This window comes from Nematostella vectensis, chromosome 6 (genome assembly GCF_932526225.1).
Source record: "Nematostella vectensis chromosome 6, jaNemVect1.1, whole genome shotgun sequence".
NCBI classification, from domain to species: domain Eukaryota; kingdom Metazoa; phylum Cnidaria; class Anthozoa; order Actiniaria; family Edwardsiidae; genus Nematostella; species Nematostella vectensis.
In genome coordinates this window covers 802,367-815,937 of record NC_064039.1, presented here as the reverse complement: position 1 = coordinate 815,937, position 13,571 = coordinate 802,367, and the positions used below count along the sequence as shown (strand labels likewise).

The 13,571-nt window shown below is 42.1% G+C and overlaps 1 long non-coding RNA gene across 1 annotated transcript; it reads left to right on the top strand.

Moving 5' to 3' along the window:
* The first annotated feature begins 11,751 nt into the window (after nt 1-11,751).
* Nucleotides 11,752-12,492, top strand: LOC125567952. The gene is made up of 2 exons (XR_007311926.1): nt 11,752-11,930; nt 12,125-12,492. It is a non-coding gene; the product is annotated as an uncharacterized LOC125567952 (long non-coding RNA).
* Nucleotides 12,493-13,571: the final 1,079 nt, after the last annotated feature.

Below are 13,571 nucleotides of genomic sequence, written 5' to 3'. Positions count from 1 at the left end.
AGTGGATAACATCTTACTCCTGGGATGAACTGTATAATTTAACATCGTGTAGAGAGAAATTCGAGTGGTTCTACAGAAAAATAATGGAAGCGATTGATAAATTCCTTCCGATGCGCTCAGTGCGCATGCACGCTACTGACAAGCCTTGGCTCACTACTGCCATTAAGATCGCAATATCAAAACGCCAGCGATATTTGTCAAAATACGGGAAGGAATCTGATCTCTTTAAATCATGGAGAAATAAAGTCCGGAGGCTGGTGAAACAATGCAAGGGGTCATTCTTTGACACTAAAGTAAAATCCTTGAAGGACACAAATACCGCGCGATGGTGGAAGGAAGTTAAAAATCTATCGGGTATCTCGAGTACTGAGGGTCAATGGTTCCGTCAACTCATTAATGAGTCTGAGTCAATTACATCGTTGTGCGAAAGAATCAACACCTTCTTCTGCAGCCTGACTTCAGACTTCGTCCCTCTCACTACTGATGATATCCTTGGGATCCCTGTGGATGAGTCCGAGATCCCAACTGACCTGTACGTCTCTTCGCGGGAAGCCGGTATCGCCTTGCAGTCGATCAAGCTGAGGAAAGCAGGAGGCCCCGATGGAATCCCAAACATCATATTGAAGACCTTTTCTTTCGAACTCGCACCTGTCATTGCAGAGATCTACAATGCATCGTTGCGTGAGGGCTACCTCCCACCTTTGCTCAAGTCGGCAGCTATCACTCCCATCCCAAAGCAAAGACCACCAAGAACAATAGATAGCGATTTAAGACCTATTTCCTTAACATGTCAAATTTCTAAAGTTCTAGAAAGCTTCACGTTATCTAGAATGCTGCCGAAATTGCTTCCTAAGCTAGACACCAAACAATTTGCAGTTGCCGGGCGATCTACTGATCAAGCCCTAGTCTTCTTGCTTCATCTAGCCCTCGAAGTGTTAGACAGAGGTAATTGTTCCATTCGTTTCTTTTTTGCCGATTTCAGAAAGGGCTTCGACTTAATCGATCATAAGATATTACTATCTAAGTTATCCTGTTCTGACATGCACTCTAGCTTAGTAAGGTGGGTTGCTGCTTTCCTATTAGAAAGGTCGCAGTCTGTCCAAATAGGCACGTTTAAATCTCAACCTAGAAAGCTTAATGTGGGCATCCCACAAGGCACAAAATTAGCGCCTATATTATTTGCTGTAATGGTGAACGAGCTTGTCGACAAATGGAGCTTGAGGGCAAAGTTTGTCGACGACCTTACAGTAATGGAAGTTATTCCCAGGAATTCACCATCAATAATGAGGTATATTGTGTCGGATATTCAAGAATTTGCCAGTAATAACAACATGCAACTTAATCCAACGAAATGCAAGGAGATGCGTGTAAGCTTTCTTCACTACAATAGCTGCGAGCTTCAACCCATTGCCACCGGTGGCACCTATATTGAGGAAGTGACATCATTTAAGCTACTCGGCGTGTACATTTCCAACGATCTGACATGGGCTGCTCACTGCGAGTACGTAGTGAAGAAAGCTAACAGGCGCCTTTACGCAATAAGGCAACTCAAGAAGAGTCGTGTCCCACAAGGGGACCTTGTTAGCATTTACTGCTGTCTCGTGCGCTCTATCCTGGAGTACGCATGCGTAGTCTTTGCCAACCTTCCAAAATATTTATCGCAAGATCTGGAGCGGATCCAGAGGCGCGCTTTGGCTATCATATTCCCATTTATCCCCTATGCGGACGCGCTGGCCAAGGCTGGTATTCCCACCCTTGAGGAGCGCAGGAAAATAGCATGCAGTAAGTTTATCCGTAAGGTCACTCCTGACAATCCACTCCATCTCCTAATACACAAACGCGTAATTAACCAGTCCTCGCACTACAACTTAAGACCTAAAGACCATGTCACTCTAGCAACCAAAACCGACAGGTTCGGAAATTTTGTTAGCGTAAAGTTTGCAACCTCAGGCTTGGAGTGAATTATCAATATATCATGTGTAAATTATATGTTAATTATATATTTATATGTATGCGTAATTGACCGTCACTGTAATTCAGTCCATGGACTGCGAAAGTGAAAAATAAACTAATTATTATTATTATTAAATATAAGCTCCAAATAGGGCTCAACCAATGAAATATAAGCAGCAAGTTGGGGTCCACCAATCACATATAAGCATCAATAGGGGTCCACCAATCAAATATAAGCATCAATAGGGGTCCACCAATCAAGTACAAACACCAAATAGACGTCGACCAATCGAATATAAGCACCAAACAGGGGTCCACAAATTAAATATAAGCATCAAATAGGGGTCCACGAATCAAATATAAGCACCAAATAGGGGTCTACCATTCAAATATAAGCACCAAATAGGGGTCCACCAATCAAATATATCACCAAATAGGGGTCCACCAATCAAATATAAGTACCAAATAGGGGTCCACCAATCAAATATAAGCTCCAAATAGGGCTCAACCAATGAAATATAAGCAGCAAGTTGGGGTCCACCAATCACATATAAGCATCAATAGGGGTCCACCAATCAAATATAAGCATCAATAGGGGTCCACCAATCAAGTACAAACACCAAATAGACGTCGACCAATTAAAAATAAGCACCAAATAGACGTCGACCAATCGAATATAAGCACCAAACAGGGGTCCACAAATTAAATATAAGCATCAAATAGGGGTCCACGAATCAAATATAAGCACCAAATAGGGGTCTACCATTCAAATATAAGCACCAAATAGGGGTCCACCAATCAAATATAAGCACCAAATAGGGGTCCACCAATCAAATATAAGCACCAAAAAGGGGTCCACCAATCAAATATAACCACCAAATAGGGGTCCACCAATCAAATATAAGTACCAAATAGGGGTCCACCAATCAAATATTAGTACCAAATAGGGGTCCACCAATCAAATATAAGCTCCAAATAGGGCTCAACCAATGAAATATAAGCAGCAAGTAGGGGTCCACCAATCAAATATAAGCATCAATAGGGGTCCACCAATCAAGTACAAACACCAAATAGACGTCGACCAATCAAAAATAAGCACCAAATAGGGGTCCACCAATCGAATATAAGCACCAAACAGGGGTCCACCAACTAAATATAAGCATCAAATAGGGGTCCACGAATCAAATATAAGCACCAAATAGGGGTCCACCATTCAAATATAAGCACCAAATAGGGGACCACCAATCAAATATGAGCACCAAATAGGGGCCCACCAATCAAATATAAGCACCAAAAAGGGGTCCACCAATCCAATATAAGCACCAAATAGGGGTCCACCAATCAAATATAAGCACCAAGTAGGGGTCCACCAATTGAATATAAACACCAAATAGGGGTCCACCAATCAAATATAACCACCAAATAGGGGTCCACCAATCAAATATAACCACCAAATAGGGGTCCACCAATCAAATATAAGTACCAAATAGGGGTCCACCAATCAAATATATCACTAAATAGGGGTCCACCAATCAAATATAAGCACAAAAAGGGGTCCACCAATCAAATATAAGCATCAAAAAGGGATCCACCAATCAAGTACAAATACCAAATAGGGGTCCACCAATCAAATATAAGCACCGAATAGGGGTCCACCAATCAAATATAAGCACCAAATAGGGGTCCACCAATCAAATATAAGGACCAAATAGGGGTCCACCAATCAACTATAAGCACCAAATAGGGATCCACCAATCAACTATAAGCACCAAATAGGGGTCCACCAATCAAATTTAAGCACCAATTTGGGGTCCACCAATAAAATATAAGCACCAAATTGGGGTCCAGCAATCAAATATAAGCACCAAATTAGGATCCACAAATCAAATATAAGCACCAAATAGGGGTCCACCAATCAAATATAAGCACCAAATAGATGTCGACCAATTAAATATAAGCAGCAAATAGGGGTCCACCAATCAAATATATCACCAAATAGGGGTCCACCAATCAAATATAAGCACCAAATAGGGGTTTACCAATTAAATATAAGCACCAAATAGGAACCACCAATCAAATATAAGCACCAAATAGGAACCACCAATCAAATATAATCACCAAATAGGGGTCCACCAATCAAATATATCACCAAATAGGGGTCCACCAATCAAATATATGCACAAAAATGGGGTCCACCAATCAATTATAAGCACCAAGTAGGGGTCCACCTATTAAACATAAGCTGCAAATAGGGGTCCACCAATCAAATATATCACCAAATAGGGGTCCACCAATCAAATATAAGCACCAAATAGGGGTCCACCAATTAAATATAAGCACCAAATAGGAACCACCAATCAAATATAAGCACCAAATAGGAACCACCAATCAAATATAAGCACCAAATAGGGGTCCACCAATCAAATATATCACCAAATAGGGGTCCACCAATCAAATATTAGCACAAAAATGGGGTCCACCAATCAATTATAAGCACCAAGTAGGGGCCCACCAATTAAATATAAGCAGCAAATAGGGGTCCACCAATCAAATATATCACCAAATAGGGGCCCACCAATCAAATTTAAGCACCAAATTGGGGTCCAGCAATCAAATATAAGCACCAAATTAGGATCCACAAATCAAATATAAGCACCAAATAGGGGTCCACCAATCAAATATAAGCACCAAATAGATGTCGACCAATTAAATATAAGCAGCAAATAGGGGTCCACCAATCAAATATATCACCAAATAGGGGTCCACCAATCAAATATAAGCACCAAATAGGGGTTTACCAATTAAATATAAGCACCAAATAGGAACCACCAATCAAATATAAGCACCAAATAGGAACCACCAATCAAATATAATCACCAAATAGGGGTCCACCAATCAAATATATCACCAAATAGGGGTCCACCAATCAAATATATGCACAAAAATGGGGTCCACCAATCAATTATAAGCACCAAGTAGGGGTCCACCTATTAAACATAAGCTGCAAATAGGGGTCCACCAATCAAATATATCACCAAATAGGGGTCCACCAATCAAATATAAGCACCAAATAGGGGTCCACCAATTAAATATAAGCACCAAATAGGAACCACCAATCAAATATAAGCACCAAATAGGAACCACCAATCAAATATAAGCACCAAATAGGGGTCCACCAATCAAATATATCACCAAATAGGGGTCCACCAATCAAATATTAGCACAAAAATGGGGTCCACCAATCAATTATAAGCACCAAGTAGGGGCCCACCAATTAAATATAAGCAGCAAATAGGGGTCCACCAATCAAATATATCACCAAATAGGGGCCCACCAATCAAATTTAAGCACCAAATAGGGGTCCACCAATCACATTTAAGCACCAAATAGGGGTCCACCAATCAAATATATCACCAAATAGGGGTCCACCAATCAAATATATCACCAAATAGTGGTCAATCAATCAAATATAAGCACAAAAAAGGGGTCCACCAATCAGATATAAGCACAAAATAGGGGTCCACTAATAAAATATAAGCACCAGATAGAGGTCTACCAATCAAATTTAAGCACCAAATAGGGGTCCACCAAACAAATATAAGCACCAAATAGGGGTCCACCAATCAAGTACAAACACCAAATAGATGTCGACCAATCAAATATAAGCACCAAGTAGGGGTCCACCAATTAAAAATAAACAGCAAATAGGGGTCCACCAATCAAATATATCACTAAATAGGGGTCCACCAATCAAATATAAGCACAAAAAGGGGTCCACCAATCAAATATAAGCATCAAAAAGGGATCCACCAATCAAGTACAAATACCAAATAGGGGTCCACCAATCAAATATAAGCACCGAATAGGGGTCCACCAATCAAATATAAGCACCAAATAGGGGTCCACCAATCAAATATAAGGACCAAATAGGGGTCCACCAATCAACTATAAGCACCAAATAGGGATCCACCAATCAACTATAAGCACCAAATAGGGGTCCACCAATCAAATTTAAGCACCAATTTGGGGTCCACCAATCAAATATAAGCACCAAATTGGGGTCCAGCAATCAAATATAAGCACCAAATTAGGATCCACCAATCAAATATAAGCACCAAATAGGGGTCCACCAATCAAATATAAGCACCAAATAGATGTCGACCAATTAAATATAAGCAGCAAATAGGGGTCCACCAATCAAATATATTACCAAATAGGGGTCCACCAATCAAATATAAGCACCAAATAGAGGTTTACCAATTAAATATAAGCACCAAATAGGAACCACCAATCAAATATAAGCACCAAATAGGAACCACCAATCAAATATAATCACCAAATAGGGGTCCACCAATCAAATAAATCACCAAATAGGGGTCCACCAATCAAATATATGCACAAAAATGGGGTCCACCAATCAATTATAAGCACCAAGTAGGGGTCCACCAATTAAACATAAGCTGCAAATAGGGGTCCACCAATCAAATATATCACCAAATAGGGGTCCACCAATCAAATATAAGCACCAAATAGGGGTCCACCAATTAAATATAAGCACCAAATAGGAACCACCAATCAAATATAAGCACCAAATAGGAACCACCAATCAAATATAAGCACCAAATAGGGGTCCACCAATCAAATATTTTACCAAATAGGGGTCCACCAATCAAATATTAGCACAAAAATGGGGTACACCAATCAATTATAAGCACCAAGTAGGGGCCCACCAATTTAATATAAGCAGCAAATAGGGGTCCACCAATCAAATATATCACCAAATAGGGGTCCACCAATCAAATTTAAGCACCAAATAGGGGTCCACCAATCACATCTAAGCACCAAATAGGGGTCCACCAATCAAATATATCACCAAATTGGGGTCCACCAATCAAATATAAGCACCAAATAGGGGTCCACCAATCAAATATAAGCACCAAATAGGGGTCCACCAATTGAATATAGGCACCAAATAGGGGTCCACCAATCAAATTTTAGCACAAAATAGGGGTCCACTAATCAAATATAAGCACCAGATAGAGGTCTACCAATCAAATTTAAGCACCAAATAGGGGTCCACCAAACAAATATAAGCACCAAATAGGGGTCCACCAATCAAGTACAAACACCAAATAGATGTCGACCAATCAAATATAAGCACCAAATTGGGATCCACCAATCAAATATAAGCACCAAATAGGGGTGCATCAATCAAATATAAGCACCAAAAAGGGGTCAACCAATCAAGTACAAACACCGAATAGATGTCGACCAATCAAATATAAGAACCAAATAGGGGTCCCTCAGGTAGAAATACCCAGACCTTAATGAGAATCTGATACGGTTCCAGTCAGACCGACGCTAATACAGCTTCGTAACCTCGACAAAGGAGGTTGGACTAAACCAAGGCAGCTGTTCAATGAGAACGGGGGCGTTCGACAGGACGTTGCAAAGCTGAAAGGCTTCAGGCTGGCCATGGGATCTGTGGCAGAGATAGACGCGGTCAACCAGGAGAACACAGAACGAGTCCAGGAGCTGCAAGGGGTGGTAACCACAGACAGGGAGACCATCGACGACCCTAACACGTCGGAGAGTCGCCGCCAAGAGGCCCGTGAGCGCAACGAGGAAAGGCTATCCGAGATCGACGAACTAGAACGCGAAAACCGAGAGCTCGAGAACCGAAAGCCGCTCGCACTTGCCATGACGAGTGGGCCAGAAATTCTGTGGTCGTTGGCCCGCGGTGGTCCCTAAAGGCACAGAGAAATGCGACCATATACAGTTACCGCAGAATTTCTAAACCCACGCAGTATTCTTACCTAATTGTTAAATGATAGCTATTTTATACATTTTTTGTCGGAATGATATTCATTCAAGAGGAAATGCAGTAATTTCTATATTAAAATGACACTATAAACAGATTTTACTGAACGTGCGGTCGAATTGTTTTGTTTTTTCATAAAAACATAGACCCCTGAAGACGATATTGTGTTCCTTTTGCCTTATTCATGCAAGAAGATAAACGTTGTAGCTAGAAATAGGAAATATGATGGCAGGTAGCATGATGATTCGATACCCTTTGCTAAATTTAGTGTAAAAAGAAGTTAAAAAATAAAATTAAAAATCATGCAGTTGAAATCAATAGATTTGTTGATTGCTTGTTTTTTGTCATTCTCCAACAGAAATCAGGCTATATCTTTGTATTTATTGCACTTCGAGCTTCTTTTTAATAGTTTCAACAGGACGACTGTCTTTGGTTCCAAAAATTTCTAGATTCCGGCGGAGTCTTGAGGTTTTTTTAAAGATTAAGTCGCATATTTAGCGGAAAATGCTAAATGAGAATAATTCAAAATATTTAAGAAGCGCTCCGCTAATCCATTCAAGATGAAATGCAATACTCAAAAAAATGATTTTTCAATAATTCGTCTATAGACTTATATTTGTCTCCTGATTACAAAAATGTGTTTCTTTTTGAAATCGAACGAATATTTAATATTTTATAAATTTTCCTTATTTTTCTCGGCTTTACCCCGAAAAACACTACAAAATTTGAACCAAGTATCGCTATCTGCAGTGCGAAAAATAAACAGCGCAGAAACACAACAACACCACAGGAGGCAACCAGGATATGTGCTCTCAATATTATTTTAATCTCGGCTTAATCCAGTTAAAATAGAATATTTGACAGATTTTCTCAAATATAGCCTCGCATCCATCATTTTGCACGATCGTCAAACCGACAAATTGAGGCCTTAAAAGTCGCATCTGGTACATTGCTCTATCAAAAATGGTCATTTTTCCTGAAAAGACAGTCACTTACTTGCCTAGAATCAGAAATAAAATTTTGGGGATAATAAAATCCAAAGCGCTGAGAGCGCCAAGAAGATACAACACTTCACAGGTTATTGACCTTTCAAACTTGGGCCAACTGTGACACCAACAGCTAAATTGGCAGGGGAATTTGGCTTTTGCCGACGCTTCCACCTCGAAACAACGCTGAAAACAAATTTGAGGACCAACAAATATGTGTGTTATCACTTGCAGTGTGCGAGATGATTAAGGCAAAACACGTATTTGAATGCGTATTTGAATAGATTATAACTAGTCTTGCGTAATGTTTGTGTCCAGACAATTCGTAACATAGATCAAAACAACAAATTAAGTGGTGTTAAATTTTCCTTACCTCAGCTTGGGAAAGTGCTTGATAGGCATCGTTTTTTATCAATGCTTGTTCCCCTACAAGCGCATAAAAACGCTTTTTAGCTCGCTTCGGCTTGCGATCTCGGAATGTTTTTCATGGTGCTTCCACCGGCAGCGCACACAGGAATACCAAAGTTTCTAAAACACAACGCAAAAAAAAAAAAGAAGAGAAAACAGAAAGAGCAACTCATCAAAAAATCTGATTCCTTATTTTGGAATAAAATAAAATAAATAATGCCCAACCGTAAGGATTGTTTGAAATTGTAAGCCATCGAAGTTATCGAATGATGGATTTTATTCCTTGCGGAGCGGAAGTTACATATCTTGTGTGAAATTGACAGTTGGCAATAAACAGATAGTTTTTCATACCAGTACCAGGTACGTTCTATGAGTGTTTATACACTGGTTTCTTCTTGCTGTCCGTTTTGCACAGTTTTAGTGAGAATATAGCTTTTTGCTCATACTCTCAGTCCCTAGGCGGGGCGTGTTGCGCTAGTCAAGACAACCCTGGTATAGTGCGGTGCCTGAATATCACAAACTGCACACAAGATATCTCCGTTCCTTGGGGGTGAGAGATCACCAAAGCTGGTTCTGGCCGGTGCAGGTAAAACATTTTCAACATTGACGCATTATGAATAACCACTTTTTAAAACCTACAGTTTGATTTGCTGTTCAGGTTCAGGTCTGTGTCCAAACAATTCGTGACATTCAGCTTGGGAAAGCACTTGATAGGCATCGTTTTCTATCAATGTCCGTTCCTCTACGAAGACCTAACTCAACTACGGTTGATTATTGTTGGAACAGCGCTTATTCATGTTAGCATGTGACATGCCACAGAAAAACCATAACGGTTTTATTCACAAGGATGGATAGGACAATTAGGACACATTGATACTAACAAATTTATTTCAGGTTGGGTAGATACAATTTATGATATTGCCCTTAGTCATTGCTGTGAAATTGTATCCGAAATATATTAACAAAAACTGATAGCAAGTAATTTTCTAAAAACGGACACAAGATATCACAATAGTTTGAAAGCCCCCAAAATTAACGTATGTCACAGAGGAAATCATTCTGTACAGTACACAATCAGATCTTCATGGAAGAATCTAGCGCTCTATGGGGGTATTTGGCTCTGGCGCTGTTCACGGGGTGGGGGGAGGGGGATCTGGCTCTGTCAACAAGGAAATCTGGCTCTGGTGCTGTCCACGGGGTGATCTTGCTTTTGTCCACGGGGGGATATGGCTTTTGCGCTGTCCACGGGGGGATCTGGCTTTTGCGCTGTCCACGGGGTATCTGGCTCTGGCGCTTCCCACCATGATATCTGGCTCTGGCTCTGTCAATAAGGAAATCTGGTTCTGGCGCTGTCCACGGGGGGATCTTCTTCTGACACTGTCCACGGGGGTTTCTTGCTATGGCGCTGTCCACGGGGGGTATCTGGCTCTGGTGCTGTCCACGGGGGGATCTTGCTCTTGTCTACGGGAGGATCTGGCTTTTGCGCTGTCCACGGGGTATCTGGCTCTGGCTTTGTCCACCGTGGTATCTGGCCCTGGCAATGTCAAAAGGAAATCTGGTTCTGGCGCTGTCCACGGGGGGGGGGGGGGGGGGGTCTTGCTCTGGCGCTGTCCACGGGGGGTCTGGCTTTGGCGCTGTCCACGGGGGATCTTGCTCTTGTCCCCGGGGGGATCTGGCTCTGGCGCTGTCCACTGTGGTATCTGGCTCTGTCAACAAGGAAATCTGTAACTACTGGCGCCGTCCACGGGGGGATCTTGCTCTGGCGCTGTCCACAGGGAGGGGGGGGATCTTGCTCTAGCTTTGTCCATGGAGGAACCGGCTCTGGCGCTATCCACGGGGGGGGGGGGGGGGGGGGAAAGGTTCGGGCGCTGTCCACGGTGGGGTATTGTTCGGAGGTTCTTGCTCTGGCGCTGTCCACGGGGGGATCTGGCTCTGGCGCTGAAAACAGGAAAATCTGGATCTGGCGCTGTCCACGGGATATCTGGATCTTGCGCTGTCCACGGATATCCCACTTTCCGCAGCAGCAGTTCTTACGATTACTGCGCCATCTGATGCGCCATCTGCATCGCGATGGCTTGGGCAGATAGGGAGCTTTGTGTATTTTCCTTCACGGTCAAACAAACCTAGGCAGCAAATCAAACTGTATGTTTTAAAAAAGTGGTTAGTCATGAGCGTCAATGTTAAAATTGTTTTACCTGCACTTGCCAGAAGCAGCTTTGCTTCGCAATTTAGCGATAAAACAGAGATATTCACTAGCGAGAAACGACTACGAACTGAGGGTGTGAGCAAAAAGCCATATTCTCATTAAAACTTTGCAAAACGGACAGCAAGAAGAGACCAGTGTATAAAAACTCATAGAACGTATCTGGTACTTGTATGAAAAACTATCTGTTTATTGCCAACTGTCAATTTCACACAAGATATGTAACTTCCGCTCCGCAAGGGATAAAATCCATCATTCGATAACTTCGATGGCTAACAATTTCAAACGATCCTTACGGTTGGACATTATTTATTTAATTCTATTCCAAAATAAGAAATCAGATTTTTTGATTAGTTGCTCTTTCTCTCTTTTTTTTTTTTTTTTTGCATTGTGTTTGAGAAACTTTGGGATTCCTGTGTGCGCTGCCGGTCACGTGGAAGCACCATGAAAAACATTCCGAGATCGCAAGCCGAAGCGAGTTAAACAGCGTTTTTATGCGTTTGTAGAGGAACAAGCATTGATAAAAAACGATGCCTATCAAGCACTTTCCCAAGATGAGGTAAGGAAAATTTAACACCACTTAACTTGTTGTTTTGATCTATGTTGCGAATTCTTTGGACGCAAATATTACGCAAGACTAGTTATAATATATTCAAAAAATCACTCAAATACGTGTTTTTTCTAAATCATCTCGCACAACGAAGAATGCAAGTAATAGCACACATATTTATTGGTCCTCAAATTTGTTTTCAGCATTGTATCGAGGAGGGAGCTTCTGCAAAAGCCAAATTTCCCTGCGAATTCAGCAGTTGGTGTCATAGTTAGCCCAAGTTGGAAGGTCAATTACCTGTGAAGTGTTGTATCTTCTTGGCGCTCTCAGCGCTCCGGATTTTATTATCCCCAAAATTTTATTTCAGATTCTAGGGAAGTAAGTGACTGTCTTTTCAGGAAAAATGACCATTTTTGATAGAGCAATGTACCAGATGCGACTTTTAAGGCCTCAATTTGTCGGTTTGACGATCGTGCAAAATGATGGATGCGAGGCTATATTTGAGAAAATCTGTCAAATATTCTATTTTAACTGGATTAAGCCGAGATTAAAATAATATTGCTAGCACATATCCTGGTTGCCTCCTGTGGTGTTGTTGTGTTTCTGCGCTGTTTATTTTTCGCCTTGCAGGTAGCGATACTTGGTTCAAATTTTGTAGTGTTTTTCGCGGTCAAGCCGAGAAAAATAAGGAAAATCCATAAAATATTTAATATTCGTTCGATTTCAAAAAGAAACACATTTTTGTAATCGGGAGACAAATATAAGTCTATAGACAAATTATTGAAAAATCATTTTTTTGAGTATTGCATTTCATCTTGAATGGATTAGCGGAGCGCTTCTTAAGAATGTGTTCATCTTCAAAAAGTACGGCTTTACCGTCCACGCTATCGGGTTGGCCGTAGCGACGACGATCGCGGTCATTGTGACGTCGCTCGGCAAGTCGCTCTCCTATTCCTTGGCGAAAATGCGTGGCAGCTCATTCTAGCCGTAGCCGCGTTCTTGGCTCGTCGAATGCAAAGCAATCATCGGAACAAGTAATACGCCGCGGCCACCGCGAGTGCCGACAACCCCGCCTTGAGGGCGGTGTGGTCACTTTTTTCGCCCGGTCCGGCTTGCCGTTCCGGCGGTAGTCATGCTATGCGCAGCTTGCATACGTGAAGAGGGGGCAGGCGTCGCGCCCTCTGCGTGCACTTTCGCAGGTGCGAAAGCCTTGCTTCGCCGCCGGAACGACACGCGGTCGATCCTCGGATTAGTCATGTGTTGCACCCTAGGATGCCCACCGGCCATGTTATGAGCACCGACTGGCTTTGTCTCGGTGTTGATCGCGTTTGCGCCGAGCGTCATGGAGTCTGTGGCTTTCTGCAGTTTATTGTTGTAGCCCACGATGCTTTGCGTGTTTATCACCAGATCGCTCGGCATCAGCCACACTCCTGGTGAGACCGCAAGACTCAGTCTCACCTTGGCCTCCTGCACGGCTAACTGGTACCTTTGCACGCAAACCAGCTATATTGCACACCCCCGTGGTCGTCATTGCGTATAAAACCCACCTGCTTCCCACTATTGTACGTCCCACCTTCGTCGCTAAACAGATTGAGGTGGCTCGGGTACTCGTCCGCCGCCGTGTCGTAGCCACGGATCACGTGCACGTTG